Here is a 27,173-nt window from a genome sequence, read left to right as displayed (position 1 = left end):
GATACGGGCAAGCTGCCTGGCATGAGGTTGTGGAATATGAGAGAGGTTACGGACTATGAGAGAGGTTGCAGGTATGAGTCTGCAGCTAAGGAATGCACCATTTAGCAAGGTGCCTGTTCAGAGGAGTCCTTTACAAACCTGTGCATCACAGTTGCTGATTAACGCCACTCAGTGTATTGTGTTTGGCATGCAGTATGAGTGTTTGTGCAGGAAGACAGGTCCAGACTTAGTTCACCTGAGACCTGGAAGAGCCACTCTCTCCATGGATTTTCTAGCTTAGGGAGACTACAGTGCCCTGTTGGGGCCTAACCGAGATGTGGTAAGTAACTACTCGTTTGTAAGTTCATACCCAAGTTTACCGAGTAGCAATTTTCTTGTGCAACAGATCTAATTTTCCTTGTTGTAGCCCAAGTAGACTATTAGTTGTGTTAAAGAATTATTTTTGTCAGTTATTTTTTAACTTAGAGTAACTTGATTTTTAAAAGTACAAATATTTTGCTTAGTAGTAAAATTTTACAATTGTACTTCTGGTATAAGGGTTGGTAATTTTCACATAGGTTTTTAAAAATTACATGGCATGCTATCAAGCACTTATGTCGCCATTGAGTAGAATGATAGCTTTATAAGTGTTTGACTTTTTTCTGTCCTTTCACAGTTGTGTTTAATGACCTCTGATTTATCTACCTGACGATGTTGCATCTTCATTTTGATACTTATAGTACAATTAATAAGGTCCCATGATAAAACCAATGAAGTTGTACTGAAGTTGTACTAAGCTGTAACTGCCATTTTACTTGAGAAAGCTTAGCTATAAAATATAATGTGACTTGCCTGAAGCCACACAGCAAATATTTAAAAAAGCCAGAGTGGGTTTGGATTTATTCTTTCTATCTTTTGTTTTAAATATAAGATATATTTCTTCTTCCCAATAAGGTATGTCATGTAGGGAGAAATTATCATGGTTGTAACCCCAGAAAAGAAATAGATTATGCAGTAGTGTATATTAGCATATAAGTTTGCACTTGAAAGTTATGATCAGTCATCAAAAATTTCATCTTAAATGAAAATTTTAATAAGTGTGTGCATTTGAACAACTATACAGCTTTATTATCTGAACCGTGGCTTTCTCTAAATGCATAAATATGCATCTACTTGAATTATTTCTACTACTGCTATATTAAAATTCTTATTATCAATAAAAAAATCTGTGGAATAACAAATGATTTTTCCATATGCAAAAATTTTCAGAACTGTGTGGTCTAAAAATGAGACATTTCCAAATAAAATTGAGCTATGCAGAAGAAATTGAGGGAAAGTCCTTAAGGTGACTTTTAAATGAAAATGAAATGTCTTTTAGTAAGTTTCAGAGGTACAATATTACAGACTAGTAGAATTGTATCTCATTAATTTCAAACACAGATTTTATGTGAGGCTATTTGATTATAATTTGATTATCTGACCCTGTAATTAAAGTTTATTGCCAATTTCAAAGCTTATGTGTAAAATGAACTGGTTTTCTTCAAAGCAATATACAATCCATTGGACTCATTGACTTCTAGTTTTGCATTTAAATCGAAAAGTCTGTTATAACATGACAAACAGGTTCAGGTTTTGATCATTAATCCTGCTAAGCAATATTCATAAATTCAATTTTGAATCAGTTGGAATACTTTTCTTTTATTAGTTTCTGTGTTATTAAATGAGATTGTTTCTGACTAATATATTTCTGGACTCAAACTGTAGCTCCAAGCTGTTATTCAAATCAAATAACATGCCCCTTACTTGTGCCTAGCACTAATAAATGCCAACTTGTGATACATTTGCTGGAGACTGTCACGAATATTAAAGGAGGCAATAATGCCACTAATGTCTCATAAGTAAGCTTATTTTTCTAAAGGGCTGAAATCAGTCATCCTACTGAGGGGGGCAAAGGGGGAAGAACCTTTAAGACTTAAAGCCTAAAGCATTATTTTACTCAGATAAACATTATTATTGAGTAGGTAAATGACCAAGAAATTACCACTGGAGAGAATGAAAAATATAACGTGTAACTTCTGGTGCCACCCTGAGCAACAGAAATGCATCCACTGGCTAAGCATATGCTGGGTTTAGCAGAATTGCATGTTCATTGTTTTGGAGGCATGTTTTTCTCCCTCTGAGTGTTTGAATTAAAAGAAGAAAAAAAATCCATTTTACTGTTATTGTCAACCACCTACTTCTGTTCTTTTGAGATATTACCAGTAATAGTTACAGGTATTGGTATAGAACACAAGTGTGACATGGTGTCACAAAATTATCTAAGTAGGATTAACTTCTCTAACAAGTCGTCTCGCAGTCTGGAGAACTTGGGAAGGAGTGTGTCAGGTGGGGGAGGGGGTATGACTAGGACTGAGAGATGTAGCATGTACCCTACCTGTGTCTTGGCTGGATAGGAGGACAATGCTGAGATTTAGACACAATCATTTTACCTGTTTTGCTTTTTCCAATCTCAGAATATTCCCCCTTTTTCGTTTGTGCTGATTTTGGCTGAGAAGGGGTTAATTCTCTTCACTGTGGTGCCTGTGGTGGTTGGAGACCTTTCCAGCTTCCCGCGCTCTGCCACGTGGCGGGGGGCTGGGAGGGGCAGGGCCATGGTGGGGGCGGCTGACCCCGACTGGCCAATGGCAGGTTCATTCCATACCATGTGACACCATGGCCAGTACATTAAGGGGGGGAAGGTTGCGGTGCCGGCATCGGGTCGGCCAGCGGTGAGCGGCTGCGTCACATGCAGTTTGTTTGGGTGGTTCATCCCCACCACCTCCCGGGTTTCGCGCCTCTCATTGTTTTCCTTTCCATTGCATTTTTGTTGTTGTTTTTTTTTTATTTTAATTATTAAACTGTCCTTACCTCAATCCACAAGCGTTACCCTTCTGATTCTCTCCCCCATCTACCGGAGTGAGCAAGCGACTGTGTGGGGCTGAGCTGCTGCTAAACCACGACAGTCTTTTTTGGCGCCCAATGTGGGGCTCAAGGGTTGGAGATAACAACAGCTGCTGGTCACAGCACCATGTTCTCATTTTTGCTGTTCATGTTAAGGATTGGTGTTGGTTTGTTTAGTCTGCTGTGTTCTGCTGTGATTAGTAATGTTTTGCCTAAGAGATTTGTTATGCAAACACTGGTTTTCAGCTTTATCTGGTATTTGGGGTTTTTGCTGAAACAGTTACTGTACTTTGGATACCACCTTGTTGAGGCAATTAGCAATTATACCTCCTCCTCTGAGAGATTTTATATGGAGGAAATACAGAATAGTACCTTTGCAACTTTGTTCTATGATGTCTCTGCCTCTATTACAACAACCTTTTTGTATCTTGAACATCCTTGGGTGGTTAAGATATACTTATTGTCAGTTCTGGGGCATGTTGTTTTGGTTTTGACTGTTAGAAAGCAACTTAAGAATATCACCCAGAGATCTGCCCCGAGGCTTGATAGTTACGAGTGGCAGGGCATGTGGGATAGCATGGGCAAATACCTAGGGCAGTGGGCACCCCCAGTGTTTTGGAGTTTCACCCCCGAACAAGTGCAGAATCCTGAAAAACCAGTAGAATATTTGGAGAAAGTATGTTGTTATGCTGGGAACTCCAGAGAGACACAGATAACTGCAACGTGCTGGGGCCTGGCCCATGCGTACCGAGCCCTGCTCAGCAGTATTCAGTGCTCCCAAGGGGAAGAGAAGGTCTCTGGATTGAAAGGCAAAGTGGCAGGCACTGTGGTCACTCAAGCCCCGATGACAGGCACTGCAGCCACTCCAACCCCCAGGACAAGCACTGTGGCTACTCAAACCCCGACGACAGGCACTGGAGCTGAATCAGAGAATCAACCCATGCCAGTATCAGTCGCCCCCATACACAAGAAGAAATATTGGAAGCGGACGTCAACTCATTTAGAACGGGATGATGAAGAAGCAGGGCCATCACGAGGAGAGGAGGAAGAAGTCATAAATGAAACGGAGACCACCCGATCCCTGTCCTTGAGTGAGTTGCGAGATATGCGAAAAGATTTCAGCCGTCGTTCAGGTGAGCACATTGTCACCTGGCTGCTCCGATGCTGGGATAATGGGGCCAGTAGCCTGGAACTAGAGGGAAAAGAAGCCAAACAACTGGGATCCCTTTCTGGGGAAGGGGGCGTTGACAAAGCAATTGGAAAAAAACCACAAGCCCTCAGCCTCTGGAGGCGACTCCTGTCTGGAGTGAAGGAAGGGTATCCATTTAAAGAAGATAATACATATCGCCCAGGAAAATGGACAACCATGGAGAAAGGCATCCAGTATCTAAGGGAATTAGCTGTGCTTGAGGTGATTTATGGTGACCTGGATGATCAACGGTCATCCAAATATCCAGATGAAGCCGAGTGCACACGACCCATGTGGCGGAAGTTTGTACGGAGCTCAGCATCCTCGTATGCAAACTCATTGGCAGTGATGTCCTGGAAAGATGATGAGGAACCAACAGTGGTGGAGGTGATTGATAGACTCCAGGATTATGAAACAAATATCTCTTCCTCGCTAGTCTCTGCTGTGGAAAAACTATCCCGAGAGGTCCAGCAACTTGAAGAAGATATGTCCTGCTCCCCACCTCTACAGAGTAGTGTCTCAGCTGTTAGGAATAAGCATCCTTTGGCTCAAAGGAGGGGATACACACCACGGGCCACCCTATGGTTCTACCTGCATGACGACGGAGAGGACATGATGAGGTGGGATGGCAAGCCTACCTCGACCCTAGAGGCATGGGTACGTGAACTGCAACGAAGAAAAATCACTCAGGGAGGTTATTCCAGGAATGCTGCTGTCCCAATTTCCAGCGACCAAGTCCCCAGACAGAGGAGTAGAAGTGCTGATTTTATTTCTGAGCTTAATAGAGAGACTCTTGATTCACATGTACAGGAAGTGAGTTGCGAATGCCATGATCAGGACTAGAGGGGCCCTGCCTCCAGCCAGGTAGAGGAAAGGGATAACCGGGTTTATTGGACTGTGTGGATCCGATGGCCTGGCACGTCCGACCCACAGGAGTATAAAGCTTTAGTGGGCACCGGTGCACAGGGCACCTTAATGCCATCAAACTATATAGGGGCAGAACCCATCAGCATCGCTGGAGTGACAGGGGGATCCCAAGAGCTAACTGTATTGGAGGCCGAAGTCAGCCTAACCGGGAATGAGTGGCAAAAGCTCCCCAATTGTGACTGGCCCAGAGGCTCCGTGCATCCTTGGCATAGACTACCTCAGGAGAGGGTATTTCAAGGACCCAAAAGGGTGCAGGTGGGCTTTTGGTGTAGCTGCCTTGGAGACGGAGGAAACTGAACAGCTGTCTACCTTGCCTGGCCTCTCGTAGGACCCTTCTGTTGTGGGGTTGCTGAGGATCAAAGAACAGTAGGTGCCGATCACCACCACAACAGTGCATCAGTGGCAATATCGCACCAACAGAGACTCTCTGATCCCCATCCATGAGCTCATTCACTGACTGGAGAGACGAGGAGTCATCAGTAAGACCCACTCACCCTTTAACAGTCCCATATGGCCAGTGTGGAAGTCTAATGGAGAGTGGAGGCTAACAGTAGACTATCATGGCCTGAATGAAGTCACTCCACTGTTGAGTGCTGCTGTGCCAGACATGCTAGAACTTCAATACGAACTGGAGTCAAAGGCGGCCAAGTGGTATGCCACAACTGATATCGCTAATGCATTCTTCTCAGTCCCTCTCAGTCCCTCTGGCAGCAGAGTGCAGGCCACAGTTTGCTTTCACTTGGAGGGGCGTCCAGTACACCTGGAATCAACTGCCCCAAGGGTGGAAACACAGTCCTACCATTTGCCATGGACTGATTCAGACTGTACTGGAACAGGAAGAAGCTCCAGAACACCTTCAATACATTGATGACATCATCACGTGGGGCAACACAGCGGAAGAAGTTTTTGAGAAAGGTGAGAAAATAGTCCAAGTCCTTCTGAAAGCGGGTTTTGCCATAAAACAAAGTAAGGTGAAGGGACCCGCACAAGAGATCCAGTTCTTAGGAATCAAATGGCAAGATGGTCGTCGTCAGATCCCAATGGATGTGATCAACAAAATAGCAGCCATGTCTCCACCAACTAGCAAAAAGGAAACACAAGCTTTCTTGGGCGTTGTGGGTTTTTGGAGAATGCATATTCCAAATTACAGTCTGATCATAAGCCCTCTCTATCAAGTGACCCGGAAGAAGAATGATTTCAAATGGGGCCCTGAGCAATGACAAGCCTTTGAACAGATTAAACGAGAAATAGTTCATGCAGTAGCTCTTGGGCCAGTCCAGGCAGGACAAGATGTAAAGAATGTGCTCTACACTGCAGCCGGGGAGCGTGGCCCTACCTGGAGCCTCTGGCAGAAAGCGCCAGGGGAGACCCGAGGTCGACCCCTAGGGTTTTGGAGTCGGGGATACAGAGGGTCCGAAGCCCGCTATACTCCAACTGAAAAAGAGATATTGGCAGCATATGAAGGGGTCCGAGCTGCTTCAGAAGTGGTTGGTCCTGAGGCACAGCTGCTCCTGGCACCCTGACTGCCAGTGCTGGGCTGGATGTTCAAAGGAAACATCCCCTCTACACACCATGCAACTGATGCTACGTGGAGTAAATGGGTTGCACTGATCACCCAGCGGGCTCGAGTAGGAAACCCCGGTCGCCCAGGAATCTTGGAAGTGATTATGGACTGGCCAGAAGGCAAAGATTTTGGATTATCACCAGAGGAGGAGGTGACACGTGCTGAAGAAGCCCCGCTGTATAACAAACTGTCAGCAGATGAGAAGCAATATGCCCTGTTCACTGATGGGTCCTGTCGCCTTGTGGGAAAGCACCGGAGATGGAAGGCTGCTGTATGGAGTCCTACACAACAAGTAGCAGAAACTGCTGAAGGAGAAGGAGAATCAAGCCAGTGTGCAGAGGTAAAGGCCATCCAGCTGGCCTTAGGCATCGCTGAACGGGAAAAGTGGCCAGTGCTCTCTCTCTATACTGACTCCTGGATGGTGGCAAATGCCCTGTGGGGCTGGTTACAGCAGTGGAAGCAAAGCAACTGGCAGTGGAGAGGCAAACCCATCTGGGCTGCCACATTGTGGCAAGATATTGCTGCCTGGGTAGAGAACCTGGTTGTAAAGGTACGTCATGTGGGTGCTCACGTCCCCAAGAGTCGGGCCACTGAAGAACATCGAAACAACCAGCAGGTGGATCAGGCTGCCAAGATTGAAGTGGCTGAGGTGGATCTGGACTGGCAGCATAAGGGTGAATTATTTCTAGCTCGGTGGGCCCATGACACCTCAGGCCATCAAGGGAGGGATGCAACATACAGGTGGGCTCATGATCGAGGGGTGGACTTGACCATAGATGTTATTGCACAGGCTATCCACGAATGTGACACATGCGCTGCAAGCGAAGTGGGTAAAGCCTCTGTGGTATGGGGGACGATGGCTGAAATATAAATATGGCGAGGCCTGGCAAATTGACTATATCACACTCCCACAGACCCGCCAAGGCAAGCGCCATGTGCTTACAATGGTAGAAACAACGACTGGCTGGCTGGAAACATATCCCATGCCCCACGCCACTGCCTGGAACAGTATCCTTGGTCTTGAAAAACAAGTCCTGTGGCGACATGGCACCCCGGAGAGAATTGAGTCAGACAACGGGACTCATTTCCGAAATAACCTCATAGACACCTGGGCCAAAGAGCATGGCATTGAGTGGGTGTATCACATCCCCTATCACGCACCAGCCTCTGGAGAAATTGAACGGTACGATGGACTGTTAAAAACTGCACTGAGAGCAATGGGGGGTGGAACATTCAGGCACTGGGATACACATTTAGCAAAGGCAACTGGTTAGTCAACACGAGGGGATCTGCCAATCGAGCTGGCCCTGCCCAGTCAGAAATCCTACATACTGTGGAAGGGGATAGAGTCCCTGTAGTGCACACAAAAAGTATGCTGGGCAAAACAGTCTGGGTTCTTCCTGCCTCAGGCAAAGGCAAACCCATTTGTGGGACTGCTTTTGCTCGAGGACCTGGGTGCACTTGGTGGGTGATGCGGGAGGATGGAGAAATCCGATGTGTGCCTCAAGGGGATTTGATTTTGGGCGGAAACAGCCAATGAACTGAATGGCACAATGCGAACTGCTATATAATATTGTGTGTCACCTCTGTGTTGTATCAATGATATCAGAGTACAAGCCTCCCAATCCATGGAAGATAATCTGTGAAACAAGCAAAGTGCAGCAGTGATGGGACGATGACTGACTCAGTATGCAGCAACCCAACACCACACACACCATCTCTCCCACCCCAAATGATTGATACGACAGATGGAGCCCAGAGACATGGACTGGGTGAACTCAGTGGACATTTTGATGGACATTTTTCAGGGAAGGTCCATAGACTAAGGGAATGATGTCTGTGAATTGTGTCAAAGGATGGGAAGGGGAGGGGTGGTGGTTGGTGAGGCTGTATTGGGTGGTATGGGACCTGGGCGTGGTGTAAATGGCATGGAATAAACGGTGGAGAATGTGCTGGTTTTGGCTGAGAAGGGGTTAATTCTCTTCACTGTGGTGCCTGTGGTGGTCGGGGACCTTTCCGGCTTCCTGTGCTCTGCCGCGTCGGCGGGGAGCTGGGAGGGGCGGGGCCATGGTGGGGGCGGCTGACCCCGACTGGCCAATGGCAGGTTCATTCCATACCACGTGACACCATGACCAGTATATTGAGGGTGGGCAGTGGCAGTGCGGAGGCGGCGCGGCGTCGGGTCGGTGGGCGGTGAGCGGCTGCATCGCGTGCGGTTTGTTTCGGCGGCTCGTTCCCCTCCACCCTTCCCCCCTCCCCCGGGGTTTCACGCCTCTCATTGTTTTCCTTTCCATTGCATTTTTGTTGTTGTTTTTGTTAATTTTAATTATTAAACTGTCCTTATCTCAACCCACAAGCGTTACCTTTCTGATTCTCTTCCCCATCTACCGGAGTGAGCGAGTGACTGTGTGGGGCTGAGCTGCCGGCTAAACATGACATGTTGGAAGTAGAATATTGATAATGAATGTCCATTCTATGACTCTCTACTTTTTTATGCCTCTTTGAGCCACATATTCATGTCTCTGTTTCTCTAGCTTTCCCCCAAATGTTTAAAACTTGATTTAATAAAGAGGTAAGTGTGTTTTATATTTTGTGCAGTATGAGTTCTTAACTTCCCTACATTCTCAAAATTTCTGTGTAAGAACCTTGTATTTTCTTTCCTAAAATAAAAAAATCTCTTATCTCTATTAAAGTTCATTAGGGTCAGCATCACAGAAGGTACCAAAACAACTGACAGGTTCTAGTAAAGTGACTAATGTATTTGGGTTTGTTTTGACTCTTTTTTTATGATGATTCCGACACCAACGGTGCTTTTATTTGGAAAGGATGAAAGTGTTGAGACAAAACCTGGTTTCTGGCTCATGATTGCCTTTAGTTTTTACAAACTGTTATGTGTTGTGCAGGATGTCTTTCAATTTGATTAAGTTTACAAATTGTCTGTCACCTCTGCGTTAGCTGTTTCAGAAAGGTTCTCTTTCTTACGGACATCACTGAGAATTTTGTAGCCTAGCTGGAATACCTGTACTGCTCACACATTTTGTTATGGCCTCCAGCCATACCACCTTACCTCGGGCAGTGATCTTGTCAGAGTTCATAAGCTAACAGGTCACACGAGATGAGTTATGAATGGGAAACACGTAAGGAGGCATCACTTCACCTTCTGAGCTAGCAGGGAACCTCTGACCTAGCACTTTGCCTTTAGGTTTTCAGTTTTTCATGTAAAACAGAAAGTAATCATGACTTGTTATCATTAGAGGTATTATTGGATTATCTGGAGCTGAGGCAGACCTACAGTTCACAGAACAGATGAATACTTGCCTAAAATGTCCTGTAATTATTTCTTTTGTTAGATTTTAAAATGTTGCCTGATTTAACAAATGCTATGGTCCTCCCCTTATCCTCCCCTCGTACAAGTGCCTCCTCTGTCTCTAATATCTCACTAATTCTGAAGTGCAGTGGAATTATTTGGTTCTAATGCTTGCCTTTGTGTTATTTTCTAAATGGCAAATTTTTATTTGGCACTTGTTATTATAGACATAGTACTTAGTTCTTACAATGAATATAGCAAGGTGACAGACTGTCATATATAATGCAGATTATGACTAATAGCATATGATCCTAACCTTGGATAGTATGACACAAAAATTACTTGAAATGTATTTATATTTCAGTCTTCTTGTGAACGGATTGGGCCTCAAATTGTGAGCTAGAACAGCCTCAGCCTGCTCAGTAAGATAGAAGCCCTTTCAGAAAATGACTTTGGTATCTATCTTAACTACATAACTGTAGTTAAGTTCTTCTATCTACTGTTAAAACGATGGTGTATACTGCACTGCTTCGATATTACCAGAGAAACTAAATCCATTTTAGTTTAGGATTTAGTGGTGAGATCTACTTCAATAAGTAGTTTTCTCTAACAACAACCAAGTACTTCTTTTCTCACTACTCTTTGTTTCAGATTTTTTTATTAAAAATAAGTTAATTTGGAGGCAACCTATTTAGCTGAACAGGCATTTGACACTTGGAGTTAAGAATCAAGAAAATGTAGCTTGTTATAACAAAATAAATTATCTGATGCAGTGATATCTTTAGGGTGGAAGAAGAGGTATTGCTTAATCTTAAAGGTAGATTGCTTCTCATAACATGTTCATCCTAAGTTAAATATCTAATATCAATAAAAATTTTATGATATACCAAAGCCCTCTTAACAGTTCACTTTAATGCTTTTGGTTTTAAGAGTAAACTTGCTGACTTTAGTTCATATTTAATGATCATGTTCCATTTTTGAAATGTAACACAAGAAGAGAGAAGCGTGGTAAGACCCATATCTAGCATTGTCAGTTATATTAACAGCAATAACAAAGGCCAATAATAGTACATTGATTGCTAGGGGTTCTTAATAAGCTTTGTAAGAACTCCAGAACAATGAAAGCTTTTGCCTAATTAAAAGACTAAGAATCAAGTTACATTGGCAAGTTGTGGTTGGTTTTGCTGCATGTTTATGGAGATGTGCAGTGATACACGCTTTTTATCTCTATAGCTATAAATTAGTTTATACATGTAGCCCAAAACAAGTTTTGGTTTAGCCTTCTATAGCTGATATGCTCCAGGTTTTCTAGAACAGTAGAAGTTTAAAATAACACTTACCATATGATTACTCTTTAATACATGCTTAAATATTTCACTGAATAAGTGTGGGAATACTGGATGTGAAAATTAACACCAACGTTAATGTTTTCTTAAGGTAAGTCCCTAATGATTATTACTTCTTAAGCAAATCAGTTTAATATTTCAGAAAAAAATGGAGCATCTGAAGATGCTTGCTGTTTGACATTTCATAAAAAATTACTTAGGCTTGGCATGACTGTTTAGATATTGCTTAGGTTGCAATTCTGCTTTGAAGTATTATTTTAGAGAAACATTATGATAGTGGTTATCATAACATCTGGTTATCTCCCACAAAGGGTCCCTAAAAATAATTAAGAAGTAATATTTTAGAAAATATATATAAAATATTTTTCTTATTCATATTTTAGCTCTGGAAATATTTATTTTCCAGTACTGGACTACTAACAAATTTTTGTTCTTCCTAAATATTATGTTGTTAAAATAGTAAGATATATAAGATTTTAATGATACAAAAAAATGTAGGGTCAGGGAATGCTACTTGCTGCACACTTCATTTCAAGAACTTGAGTCTCTCAAGTTAGGGTCTAAAAACTGTATTCTGTTTGTTTGATTGATCAATGGTTTTGGTTTTTTTCTTCCCTTCCAGGAGGGCCAGCCTCACCACACATTAGAATCAGTTCTGATTCCAGAAAAGCAGGAAATGAAAACTGTATCCCCAAAGGACTACCTACTATTTGCAAACCCTGAAAAGCAGGGTTACAAAATGAGTGAACCTTTTAATCTGCTCACTAGTCACAAGTAAGTTAACATCTGGTTTTGCTCAACTTACACACTTGCATATCCATACTCATTTTGCATAAAATATACAGACATACGATTTTTTTAAAAATGAAATTGAATTGGTTCCTTACAGTGAACAGATTCATGTTATCTTCTGCGAAATTTTCAGGTTTCCACTATATGCACAGACATTCTTATTTTTTTAAAGGGTTTCATAATATTTTTATGAAGAAGTAAGGCTTATAGAGCATTCATTCATCCTCTCAGTCCCATTTCCCCCATCACAAAAACTTTGGGTTTTTTCTCTTTTCTAAGTTTTCAGAAAAATAATAGCTTTGTGTGTGTGCATTACCTAAAACTTAAATTGAAGATGTGCACACCTACTGTTTCATTGACATTGCTAAAGGAGCCTGAAGGTTAAGGAGGGGCATGTTAAATTCTAGCCATAAAAGGGGAAGGTAGTGCTTCACCACTCAACAAATTTGGTTCTTTTAACAGGAGGAATTATTTAATTTCATATATATTGTAAGTGTGACAGAAGTGATGATAATTTTAATACAAATTTTTTTTTTTTCAATGGTTGGCAAAGTCTTGAAACTGCCTAGTACTCCAGCTTAATATCTCTCCACATTGTGACGGCAACAGGACAGTGCATTAGTACAATGTTTTAATAAATTTCCATAATTCTTTCATTTCCTATAATACCTTTAAGTAATTTTTCTGGCATACAGTTAATAGCATCTCAGTAAAATGAACAGAGATAGACATTGTTTTCTCAAATCCACTTTCTTGTAGTCTCAGGAAATGTTGCTGTGTCAGTTAACTTTGAATATGTGATTATTTTTGTTTCTAATGGTTGCAGGCTCTAAATTGTCTCTTAAAAGAAATTTTGCATTTGAGACCATAATGTGCACTATTTTTGAAGTGACAGTAATTATGTGCTTATAATTTACATCCGAAGACTCACAAGGACTTTAAGAAAACTCATATAACTGTTTTAAGTAGTTAATATTTAGTTTAAACATCCAATAGTTTACTTCATATTTAAATCTTAAAATCTAAAAATTAACTTCATTGTAAAATTTCAGACTTCCTCCAGATGGAAATGAATTTTTTTTAGAATGAGATGGTTTGAACGTCAGTTGACTTATTCAGACTTGATTAGCTGCTTTGTGGTAAAAAATGCTGCATATCAGTAATTAGGTTTTGAAGATGGTAAAAATCTGGTAACCAGAGTATTTACTTTTATATTTAATGACCAGAGTGCATCAACTTGGATACACTTTAAAGAATATTAAGCACTCTGAAATTGTCTAGGTTGTACTATTTCTGTATTCTGTTTACCAAAAAAAAAAAGTTTAAAAAATTATATACAAAGTATTAAAAAAACCTCACCCAAACACACAAACAGCAATTTTAAAGCAGAGGAAATTCTTATGCTGACAATATTATCCTGGTGTAAAGATAGAGTTGTCCATACTTTTGGTATTATTTTACTCCAAAAAGGTGAAAAACCTGCATCGGTATGAAATTTCTTTCTGATTTTCATATAAACAACAAATTACTCATTAATTTCCAGCAATTGGACTAGGTTAGTAGAGTAACCTATTTACTGAATACTCTAGTTTCTTTTTGTGGAATTAATGTCAGCTCATGCTTTTAAAAGATATAATATTTGTGTAAGTACAATTTTTGTTGTAATAAATGGATTATACAAAAAATTATAACAAATGTTATAACAAATGGATTTTGTACTAAATACTTTATTGTCTTTTTTATTTTATTTTATTTCATACCCCTTGGACTGCTCATTAGAGTTTGGAGCGCTCACATCATGGAAAAAGTATCTGTGATATCTTTCATGTAAGTAAGTTATAGAGAGATTAAGTATGTTTTAAAAAGCCTCAGTTATTCCAAGCATGTCAGCTCTTGAATGCCTCTGCTGAAGTTTATTTGCATGGTTAAAGTTAAGCACAAAATTTGTAGGAATCAGCTCAGAGTATGCAGAACCTTGCAAAGCTGGTATCTCTGAAATATGTCCAAGTAGATATTAAAATCAGTATTACAACATAAATCAGAAATGCTTTCCACATTTTATAGTGTACTTCATATGACAAGATACAATTCTTTTTCAAAGAGTGAAAATCTTCAACTTGATGGTACTTGATGGCAAAAAAATATTAACTGTAGTGTGGCATAATGCTGTTGCTTGTTCACATTAAAATTTAAAATAATTTTAAAAATGAAGGAGTGGAGGAAAGAGAACTATTTATCACATTGTTTATCCACTAAAACAATTTCAACTTGTAAGCCCAAATTTATTCATGATGTTAGTGTCATTACAGCAGAGGTGATTTTATCCCCACTGCTTTTCTTCCATGGGCGTTGCTGTCAAAGCTTCCCAGTCACCTTGGTTAATTCATTCCATGTGCCAAAAGTAATTATCCTAGGTTCCATGCTGACTGCAACAATGTGAAACGTTGGAATCTGTGCAGCTATGATGTCATAAAGGAGTCATTAATGAAAGTGTGGCTTATATGGAGGCCTGAAGGCCCATGCAAATTAATCTCATTCCCATATGAAAGGGATCAGTTTAACCATTCTGATGGTGGGCCTGTCAGAAATGTAGTTGTCCACTGAAAGTACAAATGTGCAAATGGACATCCCGGCAAAAGGCAGCAATCTTTCAAAGTAACATTTTACATTATTCAGATCATTCCCCTTGTTTTCCTCTTCCTCTTGCCCCCAGCCCGAGTCTGTTATTGATATAAAGGTTGAAGCTCAGGCAGCTTAACTGTTATGTGGAATGACCTTTACTTTTAATATTAATATATTATTGTAAAGTCTATGAGACTCATAAATGCAATTTTAGAATTCATATGAAATGCCATGTGCTGAACCTATTGCAACTTTTCCTCTAGTCCTGTGGCAGGTTGCAAACTATGCGAATTAATATGCATCATATTCTTTCCCCTTTATTTACTTAGAGAGGTTTGCCGAGCAACTTTATCAAGAGTAACATTATCAAGAGCTTTCCTGCAAGCTTCTTTATCATATTCACATCCGTGTCTGCTCGACACTTGTCACTGTCAATCAAATCGCAATAATACGCAGATGATTTGCTCATTTGGTTTAATAAAATCTCTCTGCTTATTTGCACTGCAGTCATTATGCCACATAATTGCTCTGCCGCTGAGGTGAAAGGCAGCCAGTTGCCTGGGGGATAAGAAGAGACTATTGCTATATGAAGGATTTGTTTCTTTGTCTCTGTCTCTCCCTAGTCACTCATATCCCTAAAATTAATATTGTATTTGAATCCAGTCCTGCTATTCTTATGCAGGCTAACATTGTTATTACTTATTATTTGGATGTGAAGTCATTTATTTTTAGTTTTGATGTCCAAGCTGTCAAGCTAAATTTCATTGTGTACTGCCACATACGATTTTTAACTGCCATTTAAACTCGATTCAAAATCCAAATTACAAAGAGAACATGTTCAAAGGAATGGGCTGACAGGACATACAGCTACAATTTTTATTTCCCAGGAAACCAAAGTATAGATCTTATTATTGTTCTGTGGTGGAGATATGTGCAGTTTTCATACTTCGTAATCTTTTTTGTATTGGCTGGACACTGTGATTCAGAAACAGAAAAAAAGGGACTATTTATGCATATGAGCAGCCCTCAGGGTACAAAACAAAGGCATTCACTTCCAGAAATGATATAGCACAGAACTAGCTCAACTTACTGTTGTAAATTCTTGAATGATTTGTACTCCATTTTCCACTAGTTTCTACTATGATGGATGGTGGAAGTAAAAATGAGGACTCTATCCATGTAACAAAACCCTGAGCTCCTTCACTGCACAGTTAATATAGCAGTAACTGCCATGTGATAATAATCATGATCCCATATTCTGGGGGTGATTCCATCTCAGGGGCATACTCATTAGGAGCCTAAAATACTTGTATTTCAAGTGTATTCCAAACAGCGAGTACTTAATGGTTTATTTTAAAGAAAATGAAAAGCTCAACTAAAATTGCTGTTGAGAGAATCATCTATGTACAGCTTCCCTCTTTTCATCCGAAGTCCTGCATTGAGCTTAACTGGGACTCTGTTGGTGGGTCAGATGAAGTACTAATATTTTAAGGCAGTTGATCTTGAGGGCATCTTTTCTATTTGTATGAACTCGATCTGATAGTATTCAGATATAGAGTGATTGGTCATAATATTAACATGGGGATAGTTTCTTTAGCTGCCTGAATTCAGAAAGTCCCTATTTAAACAGAAGAGCCCATTAACACACAGAAGTCCAAAAAAGGACTAATAAGTCACCACCAGCCTTTGTGGTAGGCCATTCATTACATTTCATCCAGTCAATGTGATATTGAACCCAGTAGCTAGATAAAACAAATTTATACTGCGAGATTTTCAAACTCCCTTTGAAGAAACAAGAGATATAAAATAACTCCTTTCAGTAGTTAGATTAAGTGGTTAATCACTCTCACTATTAAAATATTTACCGAATGTCTTGTTTGAACTTGGTTCTTGTTATGGCTTTCCACCCTAGATTAAAAAGATATTTATCTCCCTGCATTTTCTCTCTGTTTTCTTTTGTCTTGTAATTGAGTTCTTTCTCAGTATTTTTTAGGAAAATTAACATATCCCTTAACCTGGCATTTCTCCAGCTTTTTATGTGAACATGGGTCTTCATTTTTATCACAAGTAAGTAATGACATCAGGTATCTCAGAAGTGTTTGGTATAAAATTAATATTTGTTTTGTGGGGCAGAGGTGCATAGCAGTTGTAATGGGCAGCTAATATTAAGCTTTTTTAGTTCTATATGGTTTTGGAAATATAAGAAAGGACTGCATTTCTTTTTTTCTTTGCCATATCATTTAGTATTTAGTTTGCATTTTTGTTTCAATGAGCATACCTATGAAGCAGTTGTGATCACCCTTTGACCCTGTTATCCTGATCATTATTTACCACTGTGGAATGGATCAAACATTTGTATTATCCAAGTATGCTTGTAACTTCTATTTCCTGGGGAAAAAGGTATTAGGTCTGTTATCAACCCAGCACTGGGATTTCTCATACTAAGATAGGTTATGATATAAAACATTCTAAATCTGACAGTCCATGCAATGGAATTTAACTGAACTACGTGCTGCAGTGTAGTATGGAGATACCCAAAATGTGGGGTGTAGGTATCAGAAGCAGACTCTAGCTAGATGCCACAACGTTACTTGCCTAGGCTGCTTCTACTTCATGAGTGATCTTGGATACTCTTCTACATTACACATAGCAGTGTAGATTTATTCTAACTCAAAACTTCATTATCCTTCCTGAATAATAAAATGTTCATCAAAGGAAATTGGTAAAAGCATATAAACTTCCTTCAGTTAGTTAAACACCCACAGATGGAGATCTAGTGAGTAACAAAGGGAGATGAGAGGTTCTTCTCAAATTTGAGACTACTGAAGGTCTTCTCACCAGTCTGCATGGCTGTTATAGTTTACATGGCTTTTATTTTTCTGTAGAATACAGTTCCTCATCCTGTCCTCTTCCATAATTTACATTTGCTTTCATATTGTATTCTGACCCAAACAGCTGTTCACTACAGACTAGCTGTTGCTGCTACTACTACACAGTAGCCTATATAGACAGATCATGAAACCAAAGGTCTTGCAAGGGTGATCGAGTAGTGGAACAGGTTGCTCGGAAAGACTGTAGTGGCTCTCTGTCTTTGGAGATATTCAAAACCCAGCTGGATGTGGTCCTGAGCAATCTGCTCCAGCTGACCCCATTCTGAGGAGGGGGGTTGGACCAGACAATCTCAAGAGGACCCTTCCCACCTCATCTTTTCTGTAATTCAAGGATGTAGAAGTGCCATATGACTTGTAGAAGTTCTTTATACAAAGGGTATTAAGATATAATATTATTTATTGTCATAGTTTGGTAAGTAATAATTTTATAGTGAGATTGAAATATTAACCTGCATTACCAGTTGTAAAGAACTTTATTTGCCTGATTGCTTGGGGTTTGGTTTTTTTTTGTTTCTGGGTTTGGATTTTTTGTTTTGTGTTTTTTCTGTTGGTTTGGTTTGGGGGTGGGTGTGTGTTTTTAAAAAATACAGATTTACTTAGCTAATTTTAGGCCTGACCAATTCCATGACATTTTAGTCAACAGGAGCAGATTCAAAATATTTTCTGCTAATTAAGTGGTAGGTAGGTTTTAATCCAGATTTCTAAAGAAGCCAGCAACAGAAAACATCAACACCAAGCCCTAAAGATTGTTTTGAAACAAAATCTTTACTTCAGATTAATCACAAAAAAACTCACAGAGGAAGGAAGGAGAGTTTAATTTTCCTGTCCTTATGTTGGTTTTTGATCCTTTCTAATCTCTAATATACAAAAGATCTTCTTTCTAAATAAGCTTATTTTGTCATGGTGGCTGATTTGGCTTTATGAAATGTAATGAGTGGAAAAAATGTTAACTATTGTATGCTTAACGGTTTTCTCGCATGGAAGTATAGCTCTTGTGTTACTATTGTTTTAATGTTGGCCCACTTTCTCCTTTTTTTACACAATCTATTGCATGTTCCTTTTTAGAGCATGCTTATGCAATTTACAATGGGAAGTAGCAACAGTCTTAAATTGTTGCCTATATTTTTTGTAGAGATATCTTAGTTTCAGACAAATTGGTTTTAGAAGTTGATAGGATATTGAATTGTGTATTGCAGAAAATGAAAATTATATGAGTTTTTCTAAGAATACAGTGCTTAGATTGGTGTGCAGCTGCAATTATTACTCAAATATAAGGTATTGGTGTGTTTGGATTAGCACTCTATGCATTTGTATGCACAGACTTGTGCATAAACATACACACAGTCTGAGGCTGTCATAAATTAAAGAAATGGGGAATCTCCCTCCAGCCTAAATATACAAACCACCTGCCTGTGTTCAAAACTTTGGTGGGCAGGATTTTCAGATGTAGTGAAAAGAAAAATTAATTTATAATTGCACACTCTGTACTGAAATAATGAAAAGTAATTCAATTGTGGCAGTAGCTCTTTGCTTGGCTATTGAATAAGTATACTTGATGTTTTTAAGCAATATGTTCTGCTATAAATTGGAACCAATATATAAAATAACACAGAAAATACTGCATCAGGGAACATTCTATCAAGGATTTTCATAAGAGAGAGAAATCTAACATTATACCCTGCTATTAATTAACATCAGATTTGTTATCTGAAAGAACATGTTTAAAATTCTGCAAAATGAGACATGATTATCTTCTTATACTCTCTTTCTCATAATCTTCATTTTCTAAACGCATTAAGGGACCTTATATTTGCAAAGTGGAAATTATTAAGGATAATTAAGATGAAAGTTTTATTTGATAGAGGAATTCTCATTATGTTTGGAAATACTCAGTTTAAATCTAGTCTCAATTCACACTCTTGCTTTTTTGAATGAAATTCTATGTAATAAAGGGAAATCACAAACAGCCAAGCCACGTTTTGAAACTCCAGAGACACTACTTGTGCCCCTTAAAAAAGAAGAAAAATTAATCTTCCCAACATCTTGTGGTGTTGGTAACCCTCAAATGCATAGAAGATATGACTGAATGAAATTAGAATCACAGTACCTTGAGAAAACCAAAAGAACCGAAAAGGAGGTACAAATTTACACTAACCTACAAAGAAAAGGTCACAGGTGGCATAGAAATGCTACCAAAATTCAGCTAAAAAGTGGAGCACTTGAAAGACATGTGGAAAGAGATGTTCTATTGAAGATTTTTTTGCCAGTATAAGTTCTTATTCATAGATGGAGTATCTCAACTGAAATCTTGTTGAAGTTAGCAGGAATTTTGTCAATACTTTTAATTGGTCTGTAGTGTCCCTAAAACATTAATTTGTGATAAGTCAAATTGGTTGTGAATAGTCAGAACTGGGAGGCCTGCTGAAGTTTCTGTATCTTGGTCATGATGCAGTAGAAGCTAACAATAATCTTATTTGACTTTAAATTGCTTCCTACTGAGCAGATATTTAATTGTCCGTCTACCAGTGTTCATTTTTCTGAGGCTCTTCAGCTGTGACTGGAGACAGCCAGATCCTGAATGCAATTGCATTTCCAAGATAGTCAGTCATCTGAGTCAGTGTTCTCCTTGCTTCTCTTGCTTATTGCAAGGGATCTATTTGCAGTGGAACGCAAACATTCCTCGGTTTTACTGCAAGCACAGCTTGTGTTGGAAAAAAAATTGAGAACACATCTGAGATGTAACCAGGTCCTACATGCCGATTTCCAGCAGAAGAATGACTGTACCATATCTACTCCTACCCCAAATGCCAGGATGTGCAGGCTGTGGGAAGATGCTAGGCTGTTAGTCTTTTCTTTCTCTTTGTGATCAGTCTAGCTTTAGAAAGATCTAAATGTAGTGATTGTTTTCTTTATATACTGTCTACAGTATTCCTGTTTTAGCTTAAGCCAGAAATATATATACAGAATGCCCAAGGAACTGGGGGGCGAGAAGGGTGTTTCTGAATTTTCATTCAGTCCTTTGTGTATGAAAACATAGCTTCTCTGTCCTGAGTTACAAACTCTAAGTAGGTAGCATTGGCTATAGTTTCTATTTGGAGGGGTGGAGGGAAGAGAATCTTTCTCACAAACTTTTCATTTATTGGAATACTGAGGTCACCAACCTCACATTAGACTGCCTGACAAGGCAACTAGTAATTGAGATTGGCTCACTGAGGGGTTGGACGAGCCCTAAAGAAGACAGGCTGTTACAGCATGGATTGGAAGCATGGGGTATAAGGTGCTGCTAAGCGGCATGCCATTTATTTAAGCACATTTCTTTCTGCATGGGGGTTTACTAGGTGCCATGTTCATATCCTGCTTTTTCTTTCTGCCTTTCAAGCAAAGAGCCCAGTACTGGGTTCTCTGGTTGAAATGTGTTTGGGGTTTTTTTAGCTGAAGAGAAATGGTGTAAACTTTTAAAGTCTCATATTTGAGCTGTGAGGTTTAACTGGTCTGTTGTGATATTCTTTCTCACGTAGAAAGGACATTCTGTGTTATTGCTCTAAGTAGCAGATCTTGCTAATTCTTACTGATGTGTTCTGGACTAGAGAGCCCTAAATGATCTCTGTTTGGAACAGTATTAGCTGCGCTAGGCAGACACAATCTTTGGTAGTTTTTCATAGCTGTTTCCCATTGAATGTGATAGCTTCCTCTGCGTATTCACCCTCTCTCTCTCTCTCCAGTCTTTACTCATCATACTCAGTCCTTTGATCAGTCATACACTAAGTTTTTTAAAGATGCAGCTTTTTAAAATTACCAACCACTTACATACCTGCTTAATATGTCACTTTACCAGGACAGTAATAAGAAGATGAAAGGAGGAAAGTGACTTTTGTGTAGAAATCTGGCTCAAGGTCTGAGTGGAGAAAAAAAATAGTCCTACTTTATTATGTCTTATCAGCTCTGAAATTATGTAGGTATTTTTCAGTCAACAAATTAATTTGCAGATGGAAAATCACAGTTGTGAATTGGTTTTGGTCTGCCTTTCACTCATCATATCATACCATTACAGCAAAAACTGAAGTTCATAATGATATTGTGGAAACTGCTGATCAAAGGTTGTTTACATGGACTGTGTTCATTGATTTGCGAAAGTTGTCTCACACAGATGCGCTTTAAAGACTATTCTCTGCAAAACTGCTTTTTCAAAAAGATTCCTTCATCTGATTTCTCTGTAATCTTAGTTATTCTTGAGAGTGTGAGATTACATACAAATTCATTTGAAAGTATGTTTTACATGATCGTGATTCAAAATGTTCCAAGAAAGGTATTGCAAAAATGAATAACAAAATAATCTTATTCATAAGGAAATAGTAATTATAGCTGTAAGTCTAATTCACAGCTTATGAAAAATCATCAAAGAATGGCTGTAAGAAAATCTAAAATGAGGATTTTTAATTCATTAGTAGACATACCTAGGTAAGAATTAAATATAGGCTCTTATCCTGAAAATGTCTATATATAAAGTAAGTTGTATGGTTTTGTAGTTTTTAGATTAATTTTATGTATTAGCATACATAAGGCAGAGGAGTCGTATGATTTTGATACCCAGAGAACATATTTTCAAAATGTGTGATAAACAAATTGTGTGCCTCTCAACCACTTATCTTTTCTGGGATATTTTACCCTATAAGCAAATATTCCCGTAAGTAGAAAAACAGTGCAATTAGGATCTAAGTGTTCTTTTATGTTATTCTGACATTATAAGCCTGCAGCCAGACTCAAGTATCCAACTTTTTAAAAAATTTATTGCTTAAATAGTCCTTCCTCTCCTCAAAATGGGGAATTATTTCCAAAATCATCCTGTGCAGAATCAAAATTAATCTTAGAACTGTAATTCTCACCACTCAAATAAGGGCTACTAGATAAGCAAATAAAAAAGGAATTAAAAAAGTACTTTAAATCAGTTTTAGAAGTTTCATGGCTATGAATTCTGTGCAGTTGGACTCATAATAATTAATCCTTCTAGCTCATAAATTAAAGACTCTTAAATACATTCAGATTTAAACGTTTAATGTATTTTTTCCACAATATGAGACATACTGAAGAAAGTGTGGTTGAAGGTTGTTGAAGTGTGGTTGATATGATCTTTAATTAGTCATTGATAGCTTCTGCTATTCAGGAACCATTAATAGAGCCAGTCCCTCATGTTTTTCAGTACATTGACAGCCATGTAAATATAAAAGTGTCCAAATATTACATACATATGTTTTCTTTTTTATAGGCAGTGAGTCTGGGAAGATAGGAGGCTTCCTATGGGGAATAAAAAAAATTAATATTTCTGTTCCTCTGTTATAATAGTGAGTTTGCAGTTGAAGATTTACTCTTTTGCTGCTGACTGAGCAGAGACCAACAGTAGATCCTGTGATTCTACCCTAGGAACTAATTAACAAATTCTGATGATGCAGTTAGCGCTGTTTCATCTTACTGCTTCCTCAGAGAAAATAAATATGCAGTCAAAAGCATCTTTATGTTAGCGCATCCAGAGCTACATCCATTCTAGCAGTTTCATTGTAATAAAAACGTTAGGAAAAATAAGTACAACATCTTTAACTGGCAGTTCTATAAGAAAAAGTTTCCAGCTTATGCTTGGTTTTAAGAAACGACAGAAATATCACACTGTTAAGTGTAAGCTAGAAGGGGGGTTTGTATTTGATTTACTCTTTGTTTCAAATCTTGTTCCTAAAAACCTTGAACTTCTAATTAATCTTCACTAATTTTGACCTTTCTTATATTTTGTTAACAGGCTTGTCTTGTGCTAAGGTAAATCTGGGTGAAACAGAAAATGGTACTTCCTTTCAAATCCAAACGGAGCAGCATGCCACAGCAGCTCTAGACCCATACCCCAGCACATGTTATGGGAACCATGGATGTGGACAGCGTTTCCTGTCAAGCTATGAAGGCCTGTATGAGAATTAACATTTTGGGCAAAAAGTTTTGGGGAGGCCTTCCCCAATCAAATACTTTCGTAGCATATACCTGGCATTACCTAGCAAGAAGGGCCAGAGACATTCAGTAGCTCTAGCCTTACCAGAAAACATCCATTCCAAACAGTTTGCTCATATATTGTTTGTACTACTGTCCTTCAGAGTGATGAGAGAACTGTGGCATAACGTACTGTTCCTCATGGACAACTTCTGTTGTTGTGAACTGTGAAATAACCTCCTTACATTCACTGCTTCACAGAGGTATTTAAAATGAAAACAGCCTTTTAAAAAAATATTCTTGTATGTTTATCAACATATTTTAGGGATCTGATAATTTCTCTCTCTTGGTTTACTGAAAGGTTATGTCCTGTTACAGCAATTCCACATTCACCGTTCAGTAATTATGTAAATAGAGACCAGCATGGAGAAATGTAAAATAATCCCTGCATCAGAGAGTACACCATTTTCACAAAGGTAAAAAAAAAAAATAAATCTAAATTGACTACTTGACTGCTTTTATTTTTACATAGATTGTTCCATAAAGTCTTGATAGTATGTTCTTGTAGTATACAAATCCCAAAGGAATTACACTTGAAAGTACAAAAAAGATGTTCAGGGGTTCAGGTTTTTAATGATGTTTGTAATTCTGCCTTTTAGGTTTGAAAAAGAGAACAGCCCATCTTTCACCTCTGCATTTTTAGAGAGAAAATATCATGTTAATATCAATAGATATCAAGTACTGTAATGTTTTGTGTAGTTATATAGGCTATTCTTCAAAATTTTTTTATTGGTCTCCCTCTAGAACTGCTGGGGACTTCAGTGGAAGATAAGCCTACATACTTGCTTGCAGCTAGGAGCACTAGGGCCGACCGCTTCTTTTTGTCATACAGCACGTACCGTGTTTCAGTCAATAAAGTGTTTTTGTCGTTTATCTGCCTACAGATTACAATATGGGAATAGAACAGCTGCAGAACTCCACCTAGTGGTTTCCAGCAATCCCGCCAACTAATTAAGCACACTAACTTCCCTCTTTATCTCTTTCGTTCAGATTACTTCTCAAAACTGCTGCCACCACAAGGTGAAATTCTGGCCGAGATTAAGTCAGTCAGAACTATCCAGAGTCTGCACGCTGAAGACTTAAGCATAATATTGAATAAGCCTCAAACGATACGGCCACACTTCTTCCTTCTTCCACAGAGACAGAGGCAGGTGCTTGGCAATTTTAGCTTTTGGACTATGAATATATATGGTTTGGGGGTATGAACATACATATTGCGGAAAACCTTGGCCAACACTTTTTTATCCTATGCTAGCCTAAAAACATTGTTTTAAATTAAATTCCTTACTGCATTTAGGCTTCTGGGTGAAACAAACTTTGTATCTAAAGGTAGGACAAAGAAAAGTATATAAAGGTTATTTAGACTTGTATTAATCTTATAATATTATATTTTCTACAGGTACCAAGCCATAGGGGAAGAAACCTTTCATACGGTAAGCAATACACAAATGGCATTCTAGGCCAGATTATTCTCTTATATAGGTCAAAAGACAAAGATTTCGTTAAGTAGAATTCATTCAGATCTGGTACGACTGAGACGGGAATCTATTCTACCATGTAATTTTTTGAGGCTTCTGTATTTTAGTTCAGCTTGCAGGTCAACTTGCTGAATTCCTCTTCAAAGTAATTATGTTTAAGTTCAGCTGGTCTGGTACTATTGGTACTATGTACATAGTACTATGTACAATAGTACTATGGTACTATTGATTTAGCAGCATGTAAACTATATATTCATTTAACTTTCCTAATGTGTAAAGCTCACCTGAGGACATCTATTTGGAGGAACTTTGGATTTCAGAAGCAAAAGAGGGAATAAATTCTATTACGCTGCTCTTGTACAATCAGTACCACTATGTGAGGTTTATGCCCAAAGATTTACTATCGCATTTTAGTGAAAGCCATGTTTTTTTCAGATTTCCTCCCTTGATCATACACAGGATAAAATGATCTAGGGACCTAAACCAGAGTGCTTTGAAATTTAGGAGAACATTTAGCATCATTTATGCACAGAGACACTATTTTAAGTGATGACCTTGCATCCGGATTGCAGACAGATACTGTTCCTTGCATTCACACAAATGATAGTGTTCTGGATCTGTACATTAATTACAGGTGGTTCGAGTAAAAAAAAGATAGGAAAAGGTATTTCCTTATCAGTGATTTGGCAAAAAGCATTTGAGAATACGTATTAGAAAAGAAGCAGTTTGTTTATTGTCAAAGTATTATTTCTGTAGTTGGCAAAATAGGAAACTTCAGACTATATCAGGGTTTTGAAGCTTAGCAGTGTTGTGTTCAGTGGCTTGATGAAGTATTCCTCTCAATCCTTGGTATCAAAATATTATTGACATCGTAATTATGATATAGTTTTGCAACATCCTGAATGCGTACACTCACTTAACACTAAAACGTTGTTCAAGTCACAGAATTTTGCACCTGCGTAACACGTAAATGAGCATTAAATGATCATCTTGCAGTCCTTAGCAAGATCAGGGCCGAAGATGGGCAAAAACTCTGTGGAACAGTTAGGTCTGAAGAGCCTGCTAATGAGGGTAACCATGAAAAAAATATTTCTGGAAATATAACCCTCAAAGGAGAGATAGTGGGAAAAGACTTAGAGCAGAAAAAAAGAAAATATATATGGCAGGAAAGAGATTAAAAAAGAAAATGAGGTAACAGGTGGCTGCTACTGCACGTAGCAGGGGAAGGTCAATGATGTGGGATATGAACCTCAGCGGAAGTTGTGCAGCGCTTCAGAGGTGTGGGCAACGAGCTTGCATTTGACACATGGAAGAACAGGAAATTGCAAATTTTAGAAATCGAGACAGAGGTTTGGCCAGAATAACAACACTATTAACTGACTGCCAGTTTTAAAGTTGCATTTTGAGGACAGGAGAAGGTTGCAATCATTGAGACAAAGTGATAACCTTAGCATGGTATTTTTGCTTATAGCTTAGGAACAAAAGAATCCACCCTGTACTCACTGGCTTTTAATTTTCTCCCTAATTTTTATACTTGCAATAGCATGGATTTTGTTGTCATCTTCCAAACCTTGACAAATTAGTTTTGGTATAGCATTTTTGCAGTTGTTCTGCTGGACTCAGAAAAAGTCTAATTACAAACAAAAACTAACTCCTGAGTTTTGTTCTTATTTTGCTCCTTTTCTTCAGCAGCATTTTAGAGCTAAATATGTGTGTGTTTGTAGGGATGTATACCTGCTCAGCGACAGGATCAGAAGATGGTATGTGTTATTAACTGAAATGAAGAAAAAAATCTAGCTAAACGGTGTCTGTAAAACGTCGTTTTCAGAAGCGTGCTAAAAAAACGCGGCAAAAGCCCACGACCGCAGCAGCCATCGCTGGTCAGAGGCCGGAGCTCTGGGCTTGTCCGTGCACCGTCAGCCGCAGCATCACCAGGGAGGGCAGGGCCGGGCCCGAGGGTACGGGCACCCTGACGGCTCCCCGAGCCCGCTCCCGCCGGCGCGGCGCGCTGGTGCCACACCGCGGGGCTGCCCTCAAACCGCCGCAGCGGACCGGGCGGGAGGGGACGGCCTCCTTCGCGACGCCTCGGCTGGCACCGGAACCACTCGTTCGCG

Source organism: Phalacrocorax aristotelis, chromosome 8 (assembly GCF_949628215.1).
Source record: "Phalacrocorax aristotelis chromosome 8, bGulAri2.1, whole genome shotgun sequence".
Classification (NCBI taxonomy): Eukaryota; Metazoa; Chordata; class Aves; order Suliformes; family Phalacrocoracidae; genus Phalacrocorax; species Phalacrocorax aristotelis.
Note: the sequence above shows the minus strand (reverse complement) of the source record.